We start from the raw sequence: 20,456 nt of genomic DNA on the forward strand, positions 1-20,456 counted from the left end.
GATATTTAAGACCATGCGAGCTATTACATGGAATCCAATATAACCCCCTACGTTTGCTGGAGAGACTACTTGCCAGGTAGAACTCCGTCAACTTCATTCATTTCTTTAACTTTAACTTTAAGGGCTTTCATGGATCCATTAGCCTAAGCCTACAAGGGCTCCTATATTGGCACATAGTTAATGAGACAAGGGGTTGCTACTAGGATTTCCTTACCGAATCCCACCTCAATGCCTTATTCGGTGCTAAGTCAATCCCACGGAATAGTTTAATACTTCAAAATATTCATAGCATATAACTTGAGAATTCAAACATCATATTCGTTAGAATAGATCATTAAAACATTTGATAATTCAAATATACAAGAATTGTCCTTATTGCATAAAGAATCCATCATTCATATCATTTCATTATTCTTTCATTTCATAAGAGTCCCTTTTGATCATAGATATTGCTTTTATAAACATTTATTTGGAGTCAAAGCTTTCAAGTCAAACTTTATTAAAAACATAGTAAGGCTAGATGGATTCAAATTACTTCAACTTGCAAATATATATGTAAATAAATATACATAAATACTTTGAAATCCATTAATTAAAAATCATGTTTTAAACAACCCACCATTAATTTTAAGAACCTTTAAATAGATAAATAGAGGAATTACTTGTAAACCATCAATTCATACATTTGAAATTATGTTGCATCAAAATAGAACAATAATCATTAGTTTAACCATGATTCATACTATTAAGTAAAAATAAGAATTAACATAAGAAAATATTACTTGAAATCAAGAGATTTAGTTGAAAGATTTTTGTACTACATGGGTGGAAGAACCCATGGATTAACACCCTCATAACTTAGAGTAAAACATAAAGAAAATAAATATAATTTATCATATAATTAAAATAATTTAGGCATGAGAGTGGAAGGAATACTCTCATTGAAGCCTTACATACCTGGAATCTGAAGCTTTAGTTGGAACCGAAAGACTTAATGAACACTCTTGAGTCCTAGCTTTTCTCCTTGCCGGAATATTTTGTGTACTACCCGGAGTATATGAATCACTGGAATAGTATTTCTTCTACTAAGAACTAAAACTATATTTGAGAATATGTAAAGAAGTGTATAGAGAGAAGATTTGCTTGAGAAAGCTTGATGAATAAAATGAGGAAATAAGGTGGGTATTTATAGGTAGGAAAGAGGGACCTAACAATAAATAAAATAATTATAAAGAAAAATCTAAAAATTTAATAGAAAATTATGATATCATGGATGATGTTAAATGGAGGACAATTTATGTCTTGAGTGATGTCAAATGTATCTAGATCTTATCATGGTAGGTAAAATGAGTTATCTTTGACAGAATACTCCTTTTTGGAGCTACTTTTGAACAAGATAAATTCATTATTAGGATTTGGTGTCTTCATAAGAATTGTAGTTATAGAAGTATAGTTTCATTTAGTTCAAGAATCAACCAATTTGGAGCATTCTACAGTGAGATATGAACTTTCTTCTACAAATACTCCATTTCATCACAGCACACTGTCTTACAATAATTAATTTATTTGACCTACTTAACCTCCGAAACTTAAAGTATGCTCTCACAAAAGTTGTAGGTAATGATCTTGGAGTTACTCAGAAATTTGAATTACCCAATTTGGACAATCCTATACAGAGGCTGTATCATGTTTAGGCAAGAATTGAAACATCGTATACAATGTTTTTAGGAGATATTACAGTTGGGCCCTTTTTGGAATAGGTTTTATGACCCTTGTATGACCTGTCTCCTGACCTACGACCTGTAGGTCCCTGCTCGTAGGTCCCTTTGGTAGAAATTGATAAAGGGTATTTTGGGAAATTTCTATCTTATATATGCCTAAGCTGCATCATTTTGGGTATTTTTCTAACCTTATAAGTACCTAAATTCTTCAAATTTTCATCATTCTCTCAAATTCACCTAAGAGTTCAAGGTTTTGTCTCAAATCTTCTCTCCTAAGAAAGGAGGTAGGGTTTCAAGATCAATTCAATTCTCCATTACTTAGAGCTTTCTTTGCACTTTGATTATCAAGGTATGTGGAAATTCATCCATGGATTTTCTTCCATCCATGGAGTCCCAAAGGTTTCTCAATCATCTATTTGATAAAATTCTCCCAAAACCTAGTTTTAATAAATTTGCATTGAGTCAATTTAATTATGATTTTACTTAATTTAAATAATTGATTCATGCATGATTCAACATCAATTACATATTTTCAATAAATTTTACAAGGACTCATAATCTATGCTATAAACTTCAAGTATAAACTATGGATATATGATCATGGAATTTGATGAAGTATTATGTATGATTGATGAAAGTTATGAATTATGATTCAAGCATGTCTTCAAGCAAGTAACCATGAATTGTGAAAGATTTTCTTACCATATGAAAGAAATCATAATTTAGAGTCTTAGAAAGGTAAGTATCTATATGTTTATGTTATGATCATGATTTTCAAGGAGCTATTCTTATTATATATTTTATGATGTGGATAGGTTGATTATTGACTTTCCTAATGACTATGATTTATGTATTCCATTCGAATTAACTTAGTATCGACAAAACTTTGTGGTGGGGATCACAAGGGAGCCCTAGTAGCAACCCTTAGTTCCAAAACTACGTGCCACCATAGGTGCCTTAATGACCTAGCTAGTGGATCTACAAATAACTCATGTTCATGTTTATACAGAATCTACCTTGGTAAGTAGTCTCTCTCTTCTCAGTGTGGGAGTTACATTGTATTCCATATTATTGCTCACATGGTCTTACATGTTTGTTAAGGTTAATATCCCACATATGTATATGCTCTTCTTATAAGTAATTTAATAATGTTTTATGATGCATTGCCCTTATTAAATATTTTCAAGTTTTTTGAAGCTTTATTTCATGTTTTCAAGATATTTGGTCATGCATCACATGTTCATCTTGATTATGCCTTATTATTTTGGTTCATGGATGTTCATCACATACTTAGTACATTTCATGTACTAATTCATACTTATGTCTACATTGTTTCCTAATGTAGGGTCTAACGCTCATCCTCCCATTCATGGCTAGTTGGCGATTTATCTACTTAGCTATTTTGGTGAGTCCACATGTTTCAAGGCAAGTCCGTTATGATTTTTATTCATGTTAAGACTATATTCCTTTTTTTTGTTTTGGTGAGAAATAAACTGGTCCTAAGCCTCATCTAAGAGCTGTGGAGGCATGTTTAGACTATCGTGACTATGTACTTCCCATTTATTCAGAGATTAATTCTCTTTCTATCGAGCTTCTATCTTTTGAGACTTACTTTCTGCATTATAATATCATTTCAGTAACTCTCATTTACCTTATGAATGTTATATATGCTAAGAGGCTTGGTTTGGGATTCTTCGTGATTCTAATCATTGCGTTATGTGTAGGACCTAGCCTGAATCATGACACATTATCAATCATCTAATGGTTACATGAGCGCAAAAAGGAAATCTTACGCCCAAACCTATCCGGTCCTTCTTTATCTCCACTAGCCTTGGTCTTGATTCCACATGTTATACTGAGGCTATTAAAATTCTTAAATGGAGATCAACTATGTTTGCAGAATATAATGCACTAATAGCAACTAGTACACGAAAGTTGGTTCTATCTCATCAAGCTACGAATGTAATTTATTATAAAAGGTTTTTAAGATAAAGAAAAATCAAGATGGCTCCATTGAATGACATAAAGCCAGCTTCGCTGCCAAGGGTTTCCATCAACACCCTAGAATTGCCTTTGATGATACTTTTAGCTCTACTGTATAAGTATTTGAATATTGTTTTCTATTGTTATGTCACAAGGATGGATTGTTAATCAACTTAATATCTCTAATGTGTTCATGCATGGTATGCTATAGGAGAATGTATCATGATTCAATCACCAGGTTTTGTTGACCCTAATCACCATAATTACATATGAAAGCTAGAGAAATGCAGTCTATCTATGGCCTTAAATAGGCTCCTCGAGTTTGGAATAAATGTTTGACTGATACCTTGTGTGAGCTTGGTTTTCAAAGTTCTAAACTGATTACTCACTCTTTTTAAGAAGCGTGGGCATTAAAAATTCATTTTTTCTAGTCTATGTTCATGACATTATAGTCTTAGGCACGTCTATGCATCTAGTTTCTTCATTGCTTCATCAGTTAAAAATTTGTTTCTCCTTGCACAACTTGGGAAAGCTTAATTACTTTTTGGTTATTGAAGCTACATGGCAATCTAATGGGTTGTTGTTACATCAGTCTATATATACAAATAATCTCTTGGAACATAGTAACATGTTAACTTGCAATGATATTTCTGCTACCATCTTGCCTAGTAATAAGCTGCAAGTCAGTGATAGCACTTAATTTCTTGATTAAAGTGTTTTATCATAGTATTTTTGGTGGATTACAATATCTCAATTTCACTAGATATGATATTGTAACACCTCACAACTTCCCTCTTAGAATCTAAATCTTTTATCGTAAGTATATAAGCTTGAATCAGGTGATGTCCTACTTGTTCTTATGTGTTAAGGTACATTACTACTAGTGGGAAGTGTATAGAAAGTGGTTTAGGGTCATAAGAGACCTCTAGTACCAAGTCGAGTTCAAAACCTTTCAATTGGTAAAGTTTTCACTTTAGTTCATATAATGGTCAACTTCAAACGACTATATATATCAGTCTATAATAAATATGACCTATCAAATTAAAGATCTACGAGTCTTCTTTCCAACGACACCAAGTATTCCTCATTTAGGGCTCAGAGTAAAAAAGTTATGACCGTTTCAATAGAGTTTCCTAGGTCAGTAACTACGAACCTAATCTACAGGTCGTAGATTGAAGTGCGACCTATACTGTTAGCTCAAGGAAAAAGGTTTTAAAATTTATTTTTTGGGTCCAAATCTTACTGACCCAATTACGGGTCATAGAAGAACCAATGGGTCATAGATTCAGGCCTGTAAAATGAACTTATGAGACTTAAAAAATTTCAACCCGAGTTCTACTAATGGAATCTATGGTCTGTAGATCAAAGCACGGACTGTAGATGGCCCTCGTGGAAGATTTCCAATAATTTTCATTCAAGATTGTTTCGGTGTTTTCCTATTTTTCCTAAGTCTAAACCTCGACATTTTAACATCTATTAGGGAAATATATTCTATCAATCACTTAGTTTTCATTTATTTCTACGCTCTCAACTCCCCAAACTCAAAAAGAAACTACAAGAAAGACAAAAGCTTGGGTTTCAAGGCTTTGAGGAAAATTCTTCTTCAAAATCTCAATCTCGCAGGTATGTAAGGCTTCCATGGGGGTATCCTTTCACCCTCATGATATTCTTTTATTACCTCATGTTTTCATTGTTTCCTTTTGATTTTAAAAGCCTTATTGTACTGAAATAACATGATTTATATGGTTCCATTAACCTTATTATTCCTATGTATGAAACTTTGTATTATATGACCTACAACCTAAATTCAGGTAACTTTAAGATATGACTTTTGAGCTTATTCTCAGATATGAGTCAGACATACGAACAGTTTATTTATTTATGAGCATTAATATGTATTATGTATTTTGAGAGGACTATTTAGTACTGAGAGGACTCGGGTTTTAGAAAGACTCAAGTCCCATAACTATGCGTCAACGTAGGATTTGAGTGTAACATTTTGTCGGGCAACTCCATATGGCCATAAGAGGCACAAACTAGTGGATCCATCTAGGTATGATATGGTCCTATACCTCGACAAGGTATATGAAAGCCATCTCAACTGGATTAGTTGTTAGACATCATGAGCTCACATGGTATATGACGGTTATAAAACATTCCCTCATTTTAAATTATGCATCCTTATGATATGTTTTTTTATATTATAATTGTTTTAGCATACTCTTTTATATATATGCATATGCAAGGTTTATGAAACAAGTTGAACTACATGTTTATGAGCATTTGAAAAGAGATTTTTATGATACTTGTTTTGGACTCCACTATTTACTATTCAGTTCTTCTATTAAGCATAAGCTTTTGAAAGCCCTATTTCACTGTCCATATACATGTACTGTTTTAAATGATTATACCCATACTCCTTACTTATTCAGTACATTCCAAGTACTAACGAATACTTTCTCTGTGCTGTAACCTATTATGATGAAGATTTCGACGTTCGTTCTCAGACACGTGACTAGTGAGGTTGCAGCAGCTCCTGATCAGCATTTGGTGAGCCCTCCTTATTCGGGGGCTTCTTGGAGTAGTTTTAGTTAGTTGTTTTACAAAGTAATGGTAGTTGGGTTCATGTCTCGATAGACTTATGTTTTATTTGAATTAGTAGAGGCTTATTTCAGACACTAGAAATATAGTCTCATGGATTTCTAACTTCATTATTCAGTTATGTATTTCATCTTCCACTTAGTTCTCTATGTTATGAGTTGATATATATGCCAAGGGTTAACTTGGAACCATTCATGGTTTCAAGTACCGTGTCTCGACTAGGGTAGAATTGGATCGAGATACATATTTTCTTCGCGGTTAATAAAGTTTGTCAGTTCATGCATAGTCCGACATAGAAACATTGGGCAGCAGTTAAGTATATATCTAAAATCCACTTCTTCTTATGGTATTTTCTTTCCAAAAACTCTCACCAATTACAAGGATATTGTGATGTCGATTTGGGAAAAAGTACAGATGATTGGAAGCCTACTACTAGTTTTGCAATTTTATTAGGTTCAACACTTGTTTCTTTGTGTTCTTGCAAACAATGATCTATCTCGAACTCCCTACTGAGGCCAAATATCATTCTTTTGTTATTGCCACCAGTTAATGTATGTGGATTCGTTTGCTGTTGAAAGAGATTGATTTTTCTTCTGATTTTGTGTCTTTCCTGTGGTGTCATAATTTAAGTGAGACCTATATGTTACTTCTAACCCGGTGTTTCACTCTCACACCAAACATATGGAGATAAATTTTAACTTTATTCAAGATCTTCTCAAAAAAATGAAACTTCAGAATTAATATATTTCTTCTCATGAATAGCTTGCAGATATTCTTACCAAGCCTCTCTTGAAGTATTTTTTTTATAATTTGTGGGAAAGTTAAATTTTATACCTGGTTCAACCTGAGGGGCAATGATAAGTATGGTGTTAGCCAAAGTATCTATTATGGATTATTAATATAATTGTATATGTATCAACTCATGTATAAATACTTCCTATGTGATAAATAAATATAACGTTGGGTTTTACTTGTTATATCCTATACTTAAAGAAAGAAACAGTAATCGTGTCCATAAAATTCACTGTGTGTCCTTAAGGATTGAATCACTTCACTGTACCCAAAGTTATGGATTATTTCCTCTCAGGATAAAATGGATAAACATTAAAGAAGTAGTAGTACCTCAAACTTTGATAATTCCAGCAAACTCAAAAAATAGCAACGTAATCACACAAATACACAACTTTATTTGTAAGAAAATATATGCAGAAGAGGAAAAAAATTGATGTTGAAAACTGAGAGGATGCCTCTATATTTTTAACTAACAAGGGTGCGAACTCACCTGTTCAGAATAGTTTCACTTGTTCAGAATAGTTTCATCTGTTCAGAATGGGCATGGATTCTTTTGGGAAGGGTAGTGTCACTATGCCGAACTAAGGTCAAGTCGTGACATGGTGATCGATATAGGAGGGACCCTAACCGAGCCATCTTAGCATAAATCACATACATAAGGTAGAGAAACATATAAAAATAAGCGGAAGAAAGAACTCAAGGGAATGGCACTAAGGGATAGAATTAATCAACTAATGTCCGAATGGACTATATCATAATATTGTCTAAACATGCCTCTAGTCTAATCTTCAAAGGGGGCTTAGGACAAGCTCCTAGCTCACCCGAAATATAAGGAGAAGTCAAAATAGTAGCAACATGAAAGGAAAATCATCTCCCTCGATAGGATGAGGACTCACCAACTCTTTAGTATCTAAGAAACTCTAGCCACAAATAGGGTGATCAAAAGTGTCAACCATCCCTACATTATGAGAAAATGTAAGAAAAATATATGTTAGCACAGAAGGTACTAAGTATGTGAGTTATGCATGAACAAGTAAAGGAACGTGAAGAATATGCCATAAGATGCATGACCAATCATACTGAATATAAGTAAGGTTTAAAGCATTTGAAAACATATGAAAACTCGTGGTCAATGCATATCATGAAATTCATCATAAAACTCATAACTTGATATTTAGCTTATGTAGGATAAGATCTTTAACCGACATCTAAGACCATGTGAGCCATTACATGGATTCTGATATAACCCCTATCGAGAAGGGAGAGGCTACCTTGCTAGGATATACTCCGTCATGTTACTCAACTCAACTGTGTTGTATGTGGATCCACTATATAGGCCATGAAGGCAATCCTACACGGACAACATAGTTTGGGCCTTTAAGTTTCTAGGATTCCCTTGGTTAACTAACTGCATTACAATACCGAACTCAACCTAGAAGCCCTCTCGATGCTTAGACAATATCCCAATGAAATCTCATAAAAACATGATCATAACAAAATAGAGAAAGATAGTAATTACCAATCAATCCATCTTTTAAAACATATTAGGAATAGCTCATTAACTTTAGTGATTCATAGGAATCCATAACTTTGGAGCGAATTATCCTTATCACCATATTTAAATATGATTGTGTGAGAATTATACTTATCACACCATAATAACTCCCTTTGATTATAACTTGATCATCATCATAACTTCATCATTAAATCATAATCTCAACTTAAAATCATGTAACTCATGTGGAAACATGCTTGGAATAATCATTAATAACAATTAAAAACAAAATTGAAATAGCCCAATGCAATTCATCAAAACTAGGGTTCATAAATCATTAAAAATTGAAAGAAATTTGAGAAAACTTTGGGACTCCATGGGTGAAAGGAACCCATAGATCAATCCTACATATCTTGATTGGAATTACTCAAAATTGAAGAAGAAAACTTGGTAAAATATAAAACCCTAGATTGAGTCGTAGGTCCTTCCTTTAAGTTTGGTCATAATCAACTACCAGGGTGCACTCTACGAATCGTCCCCACAAGTCATGGGAATAGCTACGAGTCATAGAGTGACTCGTGAGATTGAAGTCAATCATAAATTTTGAAGATTTCTTTTGGGTTCCAACTCTCCGACCTCCAAGTTCTTACAGGAAGTGTCTGTTCAGAAGAAATAGGTCCTTTGCGAATTCACAAAGAAAAATGTTCGGAAGGAATAGGTCCTTTTCAAATCCACAAATTTCAAATTAATTTGTTTCGCAAATTAATTTGATAATTTTGTTATTAATTCCACTATTCAAATTAATTCTATGAATTAATCAATTAATAAATAATTCAGCGGATTAATAATTAATGTTAAAGAAAAAGAAAATTAATTAATGAGATTAATAAATAAATTATCTAAACAATTATCAATCAATTATATTATTTGCCAAAGAAAAACATAAAGCCGAAGCCGAAGCCTTAGCCATAGCTATAGCCGTAGCCGAAGCCGAAGTCAAGTTGAGTGAGCGACGACAACGGTGTGAGGGGGAACCCTCTACTTAACCCTTTATGAGTTAAAGGAAATCTATGCTAATATAAGGACAAGACTTTTCATTCTTCTACCAATGAGGGAGAAACAACTTTTCATTTTCCATTCACTTGGCTCCCCTACATGTTTCAATTCTTTTTTCCCACTCACACTTCACTTAAACCCAACAATCCCTCACATGAATGGAAATGGATATTTTTTAAAACATATGCATGAAAAACTATGTGATTAGTAAGGAAGGATTAACTGCATCTGGATCAGTAGGTTTCCCTTTGAACTTTCCCTATTGAACATATATCAGATATACTCGGTAGATTTTATATCTTTGAACAATCGATCTTTACTGCATACCTAGACAATATAAGTTACACAATTAACCCTTTAACTATTTTTTGTTCTCATTGTTTTATTCATTTCAGTCATGAACACTTCCTGGTTCATAAGTGCGTAGAAAATTGGCCTTATCGGATTATCCTTGAAGCGGCTTACACTTCAGACTTACCTAGGTGATATCTAAATGTGTTATCTCGTAGAAATACTTTTTGATATGACCTATATCAAACTTAGATATCATTAAAATATCTTGAGGTCTTATCCTTATTACTGAACATTGTCGCATCCTAAGAATGGATCATAAAAATTATTTGGACAATGTTGAACATAGATCTTGGGATCTCCAGTCTTCTAGGTAGAGTTATCGCCACAATAATTTGTCCTCGACTATAGTCCCATTCCCTTTGATGATCTCTCAACTCCTTCTCTAGTTAGGCCTTTTGTAAGTGAATTCAATACATTATCCTTTGACTTTACATAGTCATTTGTGCTAATTCCACTAAAGAGTAGTTGCCTAACAGTATTATGTCTTTGTCATATATGACGAGACTTACCATTATACATAACGCTCTCAGTTGTTTATATTGCAGCTTGACTATCATAATGTATGCATATAGGAGCCATTGGTTTGGGCCAAAATGGAATATCTGCTAAGACATTTTAGAGCTATTCTGCTTCTTCACTAGCCTTTTTTAAGTCTATGAACTCAGACTCCATTGTAGAGTGAGAAATATATGTTTGTTTGGATGATTTCTAAGATATTGCTCCTCCACCAATGGTGAAAACGTATCCACTTGTGGACTTAGTTTCATTTGACCTAGTAATCCAATTTGCATCAATATATCCTTCAACAACTGCTAGATACTTATTATAATGCAAAATAAAGTTTTGAGTGTGTTCTAAATACCCCAAAACTCATTTCATTGTCATTCAATGATTTTAGTTGGGATTACTTGTGTATCGACTCAATTTACTAATAGCAAAAGCTATGTATGGTCATGTACAGTTCATGATGTACATCAAACTTCCCAACATTCTTGCATAATCCAATTGAGCCTGACTTTCACCTTTACTCTTAGCAAGATCAAGGTTCACATCAATTGGTGCTTTTGCACTTTTGAAGTTTAAGTACTTATATTTTTAAGTACCTTTTGGATATAATGAGTTTGAGACAATACTAGATCTTTAGGATTTTTGTGAATCTTAATTCTCAATATCAAATTGACAACTCCTAGATATTTCATACCGAACTTACTAGAAAGCATACGTTTAGTAAGATTTATATTTGCAATATCGTTACTCATTATTAGCATATCATCCAAATATAAATGAACAATGACAACTTTGTTTGGAGTGTCTTTAATGTAAACACATTTATCACACTCATTAATCTTAAATCCATTTGCTAACATAGTTTGGTCAAACTTTGTATGCCATTATTTTGGTGCTTGTTTTAGTCCATAAAGTGACTTAACAAGTTTTCACACTTTCTTTTCCTTACCAGGAACCACAAAACCATAGGGTTATTCCATATAAATTTCTTCCACCAATTCTCTATTCAAAAAAGTTGTTTTTACATCCATTTGATAGATTTCATGGCCATATACCGCAGCTAATGCAATTAACATCCGAATAGATGTAATTCTAGTTACAGATGAATATGTATCAAAATAATCAAGGCCTTCTTTTTGTCTAAATCCATTGACGACGAGTCTTATCTTGTATTTGTTAATAGTTTCATCAACTTTCATTTTTCTTTTGAAAATTCATTTTGAACCCAAAGGTTTATTTCCTGGAGGAAGATCAACCAATTCCCAAGTATGGTTGCTCAATATTGAATCAATCTCACTATTGATGGCCTCTTTCCAAAAAGATGAGTCTGCAGCAAATATAGCTTCTTTGATACTTTGAGGCTCATGTGCAAGAAAAAATGTTACAAAATCATATTCAAAGGAAGTATATGTCCTTTGACGTCTTCTACGCATTGAAATTTCTTTATTAGACACACTCTTCTTTGATTCTTCTCGAGTTCGTTTAAACACTACACTAGATAAATCAAGTTTAGTTTGATACGGATAGATATCTTCAAACAACTTAGTGTTATCTGATTCAATTACCTATTTTCCTGAATATCCGAATGTTCGGACTTATGAACCAAAAATCGACATACTTTACTATTTGTAGTATATCTAATGAAAATATAGTCCACAGTCTTAGGTCATATTGTGACCCTCTTAGGTTTAGGAACTTGGCCTTTGGCTAGACACCCTACACTTTTAAATATTTCAAGTTCGGACTTCTTCATTTCCATTTCTTATATGGAATAGACTGTGTTTTGTTGTGGGACACTCTATTGAGTATTTGATTTGCTGTAAGGATGGCTTTCCCCCACAAGTTTTCTGGTAAACCTGAACTTATAAGAAAGACATTAATCATTTCCTTTAAAGTTTGGTTTTACCCTTTTGCCATTTCATTAGATTGAGGTGAGTAAGGGGCGGTAGTTTCATGGATGATTTTATTTTCCAAACATATTTCTGCAAAAGAAAATTCATACTCTCCACCTCTATCACTTCTTATCTTTTTTATCTTTTTACCCAACTGATTTTCAACTTCCGTTAGGTATTAGGTAGAGGCTTCTATTGCTTCATCTTTACTATTCAGCAAATAGACATAATAATATCTAGTGCAATCATCAATAAAAGTTATGAAATACTTTTTTCCACCAAGAGATGGTGTTGACTTCATATCAAAAAGGTCAGTGTGAATCAACTCCAAGGGATTGGAATTTCTTTCAATATATTTATACTGATGCTTCGCATACTAAGATTCAACATAAACTTTACATTTTGATTTATTGCACTGAAAATTAGATAAAACTTCTAAGTTGATCATTTTTTACAAGGTTTTGTAATTGACATTCCCAAATGTTCATGCCATAAATAATTTGACTCAAGCAAGGAAGAAGGACCAGAAATATTGAGTATGAAAAGAACCTCCGTGAGATTAATGTCATGACCCGAACTAGGGGCAAGCCAGGACACAGCGATCGATATATAAGGGACTCCAACCAAGCCATCTTAGCATACATCGTATTCATAAGGTAAAGAAACATATTATAATAAGTGGAAGTAACAACACAAGGGAATGGGACTAAGGGATAAAAACTCAATAGTTGTCTAATCGGACTACATCATATGGTGTCTAAACATGCCTCTAGTTTAATTTTTGATGGGGTCTTAGGACAAGCTCCTATCTCAACCGAACATATGAAGAAACCAAAATAATAACAACATAAAAAGAAGTCATCTCCCGCGACAAGATGAGAACTCACCAACTCTCAATATCTAAACAACTTTAGTCATAAATTGGATAGTCGTGAGTGTCATCAACCCCTACATTATGAGACAATATAGGAAAAATATGTGTTAGTAAATAGAAGGTACTAAGTATGTGAGATATGCATGAACAAGTAAAGGAACATAAACAATATGCCATAAGATGCATGAGAAATCTTAATGAACATGAGTATGGCTTAAGTACATTTGAAAACATATGAAAACTCATTGTCAATGCATATCATAAAACTTCATCATATACTTATAGTTTAACTTCAACCTGTGTGGGATAGGACCTTTAACCGACATCAAAGATCATTTAAGCTATAACATGGAATTTGATGAAAATCTCATTGAGAAGGGGGAGGCTACCTTGCCAGGGCATACTCCGTCATGGTACTCAACTCAACTGTGGTATATGTGGATCCACTAGTTAGGCCATGAAGGCAACCTACGTGGGGAACGTAGTTTGGGATTTTAGGTTGCTACTAGGATTTCCTTGGGTAACTACCTACGTGACCAGAATGAACCCCACCTAAAAGTCCTATCGGAGCTTAGTCAATATCCCAATGGACACTCATGAAAACATGATCATAGCATAATAGGTAAAGATAGTAACTACCTATCAGTCCATCTTTATAAAATAACATAAGAGCAGCTCATTAACTTAGTGATTCATAAGAATCCTTAACTTCGATGGGAATTGTACTTATCGCCATCTTTAAACATAATTGTGTGAGAATTGGACTTATTACACAATTATAAATTTCTTTGATCATAACTTGATCATCCTCATAACTCCACCATTATAATCATAATCTCAACTTTAAATAATAAAAACTTTACTTGAAAATCTTTGAACTCATAATCTATTCATGAAAATCATCTTTAACTTCATAATCATAACTTGAAAATAGCTTTATTCATTGGCATTCATAATTCAAATTAAAATTGTGCAATTTATGTAGACACATGCTTTGAATAATCATTGATAACAATTCAAAACGAAATTGAAACAGCCCAATGCAATTCATCAAAACTAGGGTTCATAAAATAATTAAAAATTAGAAGAAACTTTGAGAAAACTTTGGGACTTCATGGGTGAAAGGAACCCATGAATCAATCCCCACATACCTTGATTGAATTCAGTTAGAATTGAGAAGAAACCTTGAAGAAATCTGGAGCCCTAGCTTGTAGCTTGAAGAAGAATCCTTGAGAGACTTTTTTCTTGCCTTAGAGAATTTAGGAGAGTGACTTAGAATGAGAGAAATTTGAAAGAATTGGTAGATATAGGGTTCAAATTAGCCTTAATTATGTCTAGGTTCATTGAACTAGACTTCGATAATGATATAAATGCCCTTTATTAAATTTAAGGTTTTGATCCTATGGATTCACCCTACGGGTCATAGAGAAAATAATGAGGGCTTAAAATCAAGCCTCTAAAGTTTTAAAACAAGTCTTTATTATGACTCGTCAACTCGTCTATGGATCGTAGACTTCATCCATCATGTATGTTCTAAAACCTGCAAACTTGAGAGCCTCAAGACTTTGTTATGAGTTGTTTCTACGACCCATAACAACTTCTATGGATCATCCTATTAAGTCATAGACTTGACCTTGAGGGACTTCTAAAACATGGCCTCTGATGTTGGGTTATGATTGGGTATTACAATTTGTAGACACTCCTACGACTCGTCCTACTAAGTCATAGGGTGTCACCTAACTTTAGTTTTGGATGAACCCTTGGGACACACTCTTACGAGTCGTAGAGGGACTCATAAATATGAGTCATTTCAAAATTTTGAGAATTTTTTCCTTAGTTCAAACTTTCTGACTTTTGGGGTCTTACAATATCTCCCTCTTGGGAACATTCGTCCTCAAATGAGATTAAATCATCATAGGAAAGACACGGAAAGAGGACTAGCAACCCAACATGGTAATAATGACATCTTAAAATGCATGGAACATGTAAACTTCAACTTAACATAAAATCAAATCTTTAAAATCAACTTTCATGAACATGCATGCATATGAATGACATAGGAGGAACTGAATACGTAAGACTTCAATTAGCTGGAATGAGAACAACTTACTACTTTAGGCTTGAGTAGAGGAAAAGAGGTATAGGTATCATTTCATCATATCCTCCCCACCTCCCAATTAGAACTTTCTACTTATTGATTCCTCAATAATACTTTGCCGAAAACAACTTCTTTGTTTCTTAACTTGCTGGTCTACGAGTTCCACCAGAACCTCCTCATAAGTCAAGTTCTCTGCAATACTTACATCTTCCAATGGTAAAATGGAATTCAGATCACCCATAAACTTTTTTAACATTGATACATGAAACACCAAATGAACCATAGCTAATTCTAATGGCAACTCTAGCGGGAGGTATGTCTCGGCTAATGCTTTTGTTTCAAGTAAAAGCATCTGCTCTTTTGGCATCTCTTTTACTTGTCCAGTAACCTCTTCTTTCTCAAAAATAAAAAGTCAAAACCCTGTCGTATGGAAAACTCATTGTTTTGGAGGGGTTTCCCCACTAGTTTGCAAAAGCAATGTGAGACTTTCTCCATATAACACCCCAACTGCCACAGAATAAGGTTTGACTTGATGAACCGGAGAAGGCCGCAATATATCTCCATCATCATCTTTGCTGAGGAACGAAGTAGCTCGCCTAAAAGAAGAGGAACGAAGAGTCGTTTGTTTTTCTTCAAACCCCCAATCCGCTCTTGCAAATGTTGTACACTTGAGTAGCAAAGGAAAGGGAGACCTTACCCTTTTTTCCAGGTGGGAACTATACTTTTCATAACTATACTAATAAGGGGTGGGGAACGGAAGCGCAAAAGTGAAGTAACGAAAGCACTTTTCTAGGCTTTCGAAATGTATTTTTCATTCCAACCTTTTTGTACTTGAGAGTTGCTCTTTGCCCAAATCCCTCCCTCCGACTTAGTTAGAAATACCTACTCTAAATAGCTTTAGCATTTCTTGAGTTGAAAAGGTATTTATAGATTCTAGAGTCGATTCCCTTTAGTACCGAAACACATTACACCATTCATGGGTGAAACCTTCAAATAAACTCAATCATTAACATCCGAATAAGACTTTTGACAACTTTGAGCCATCTTCAACCTCTCTCTTATGAGTCTCACCTTCTCCATAGCATCTATTATCAAATTAGGATCAATCAAGTCCATATCACCTACTTCAAACCATCCCACTAGGGACCAACATCTTCTCTCTTACAAGGCTTCAAAACAAGCCATTTGGATGCTTGAATGATAACTATTATTATAGGCAAACTCAATTAATGGAAAATGGTTATCCCAACTTCCTTTAAAATCAATAGCACACACCCTCAAGATATACTCTAAAGTTTGCATCGTTGTTTCATCTTGAATATTGGTTTAAGGATGCAAAGCAGTACTTAACTTAACCTTTGTACCGAGACCCTTTTGAAACGACTTCCAAAAGTGTGAAGTGAATTATGTACCTCGATCCAATATGATGGACAAGGGCACACCATGAATTCTTACCAACTGACGAACATACAACTTAGCATAACCTTCCGCACCATAAGAAGTCTTAACCGGTAGAAAATGAGCCAACTTAGTCATCCGATCTACAACAATCTGAATGGAATCATGTTGCTTCTTAGTACTAGGCAAACCCGTTACAAAGTCCATATTCACATCCTTCCACTTCTAAATAGAAATTTCAATATCTTGGGCTAGACCTCCCGGTCTTTGATGCTCAACTTTACTTTTTGGCAATTTGGACATTTGGCTATAAATTCGGCTATGTCCTTCTTCATTCCATTCCAGCAATACACTTTCCTCAAATCACGATATATCTTGGTGGAACTTGGATGAATCAACTATTGGGAACTATGGGCCTTATTCAATATCAACTCTCTTAATCCAACCACGTTAGGAACATACAAACGACCTTCATAACACAGTACAACATCTCCTCTTTGGTAGAAAGCCTCAATGGCTTTTTCGGCAACCGACTTCTTTAACTTAACTAACACTGGATCATGGTTTTGCTTAGCCTTAACATCCGCCATAAGAGACGATTTTGAACCATTATGCACAAGAATACCTCCATCATTAGAATTAACCAAACGCATACCTAAACGTGTCAATCTATGAACATCTTTGATCAACTCTTTCTTCTCCTATGCAACATGTGCAACACTACTCATGGATAATCTACTTAGTGCATTGGCAACCACATTAGCTTTGCTCGGATGGTACAACACACTCATGTCATAGTCCTTCAATAATTCAAGTCATCTCTTTGTCAAAGGTTCAAGTCTTTTTGCTTAAACACATATTTTAAACTCATGTGGTCAGTAAATACATCCACATGGATACCGTAAAGATAGTGTCTCCAAATCTACAAAGCAAACACAATCGCCGCTATCTCAAGATCATGGGTTGGATAATTCTATTCATGCACCTTAAGTTGCCTAGAAGTATAGGATATAACCTTACCATGTTGCATCAAAACTCAACCAAGACCAATCCTTGAAGCATCATAATATACCATGAAACTATTGGACCCTTCGATAAGGTCAAGATAGGCGCGGTAGTGAGACGATCCTTCAACTTTTGAAAACTCTTTTCACAAGCTTCCGACCATTGAAACTTCACCTTTTTGAGTCAACTTAGTCAAAGGTGATGAGATTGATGAAAATACTTCCACAAACCTCTTATAATATTTGGCTAGGCCCAAGAAAAATCTAACATCTGAAGGGGATAATGGTCTAGTTCAATTCTTAACCTCCTCGATTTTCTTAGGATCAACCATAATCCCTTCTCCGGAAATAATGTGACCAAGAAAATCCATATCCCTTAACCAAAACTCACATTTGTTGAACTTGGCAAATAATTGCTTGTCCCTTATAGTTTACAACAAAATCCTCAAGTGATTAGCATGCTCCTCATCACTCCGAGAGTAAACCAAAATGTCATCAATAAATACAATCACAAACATGTCTAAATATTGTTTGAACACCCTATTCATAAAGTCCATGAATGCCACTAGAGAATTTGTCAAACCAAACAACATAATTAGGAACTCATAATGGTCATACCTTGTTCGAAATGCCATTTTGGAAATATCACACTCCCTCACCCTTAGTTGGTGATAACCAGAACGGAGATTAATCTTAGAAAAGTAACTTACCCCTTGCAATTGATCAAACAAATCATCTATCCTCGGAATTGGACATTTATTCTTGATTGTTACTTTGTTCAATTGTCGGTAGTCAATGCACATATGTAGTGAACCATCATTCTTTCTATCAAACAAAAAGGGAGCACCCCATGGGGATATATTTGGTCTAATAAATCCTTTGTCTAACAAGTCTTTCAATTGGTCATTAAACTCTTTTAATTCCAGCAGAGCCATTCGGTAAGGAGGAATAGAAATGGATTGAGTATCTAGAAGAAGGTCTATACCAAAATCAATCTCCCTTTTGGGAGGGACACTGGGTAAATCATTGAAAAACTCATCCAGAAACTCACTAACAATAGAGACCGACTCTAAAGTAGGGGCTTCGAAATTTTCATCCCTAACCCTAACAAGATGGTAGATACAACCCTTGGAAACCATTTTCCGAGTTTAAGGCATGATATAATTTAATCCTTGAACACGAAATTACTACCTTTCCATTCTAGGACCAGCTTATTTAGGAATTGGAACTTAACCACTCGGGTTCTATAATCAATAGAAGTATAACATGCATATAGCCAATCCATACCAAGGATAACATCAAAATCGATCATCTAAAGCTCAACTAGATCACATAGAGTAACTTTATGGAAGATCGTCAGAGGACAACCTTTATAGACTCTTTTAGACACAACTAACTCACTTACAAGAGTATAAACAGAGAAAGACTCTAACAACGTTTTGGGGCTAACATCAAATCTCATGGCCACGTAAGGGGAAACAAAATATAATTTTGCACCCAGATCAAGTAAGGCATAAACATTATAGTGAAAGACTCGTAACATATCGGTAGCAACATCAGGAGTCTCGTCCACCTTTTTCCTAATATGAAGAGCAGAGAATCGATTTTTGCGTTGACCACTCTTTCGTTGGACTTGAGCACCTTGCAAAACTTGGCCTTCATGAACAACTTGGCCTTGAGGACAACCATATTTGACCTTGCATTCCTCAGCATGATGACCCAACTTACCACATCGGTAGCACATATTCAAATCCACTAAACATTCACCTTTGTGGTTCTTACCATACTTCTTACATACAGGAGTAGCTTAGCCGATAGGAGCACCTCTTTAAGGCTTAGGGTTGGGTACCCAATCCTTTCAAACCTTAGAGTATTGGTATTATAAAATCCTTGGCCAGAGTACTTTTGGATAAAATACGGATGTTCACCACCTCCGGACTTACCATGAGAGAAATCACCACCATTGGCCCTTGGCCTCTTAGACTCCCTATTTTTCTCCTTTAGCTTCTCACTCTCGATTTGCTCTACATAGGTCATGGGTCTAGAGATATCCATCTACTGAATCAACATAGCCTTCTTACACTCTTTTGAGACCATATTCGACACACCCGACACAAACTTACTCATCCGAGCTATTGAATCAAAAACCATGAATGGAGCATATTTTGACAATTGAGTAAACTTGAGGGCATACCGATTTATGTTACGGCCTCTGGTAAGCTAAAGCAGGAAAAACCTCACACTCATCCCACCTTGCTTTAGATTTATGAACCCTTTCACTTTAGCCTCCATTAACTCCAATGGGAAAAAGAGAGCAAGAGACACCCCTTTAAACTCATCCCAAGTCACGGGATCCGCCTCTCTAGGCCTCTCACTTTTTCATTGATCATACCAAAGATGAGCAACACGCTATAATTGATATGTGGACAACTCCGCCCTCTCAACCAAGCCAATCCCCATGATGTCCACAATCTTGTGGATGCTATCTACAAAATCTTGTGGATCCTCTTCCACCTTAGAACCCCAAAACTCCAAAGGATTCATCCTCATGAAATCAAGAACTCTTGTAGCTGCCATACCAACTTCGGGTTCAAGGGATCCACCACTTCACGATTAACTTAGGCCATAACGGCTTGAGCAAATACCTAAAAGGTCGTAACGGCTTGAGAAAATACTTGAAA

Source organism: Solanum dulcamara, chromosome 1 (assembly GCF_947179165.1).
Source record: "Solanum dulcamara chromosome 1, daSolDulc1.2, whole genome shotgun sequence".
Classification (NCBI taxonomy): Eukaryota; Viridiplantae; Streptophyta; class Magnoliopsida; order Solanales; family Solanaceae; genus Solanum; species Solanum dulcamara.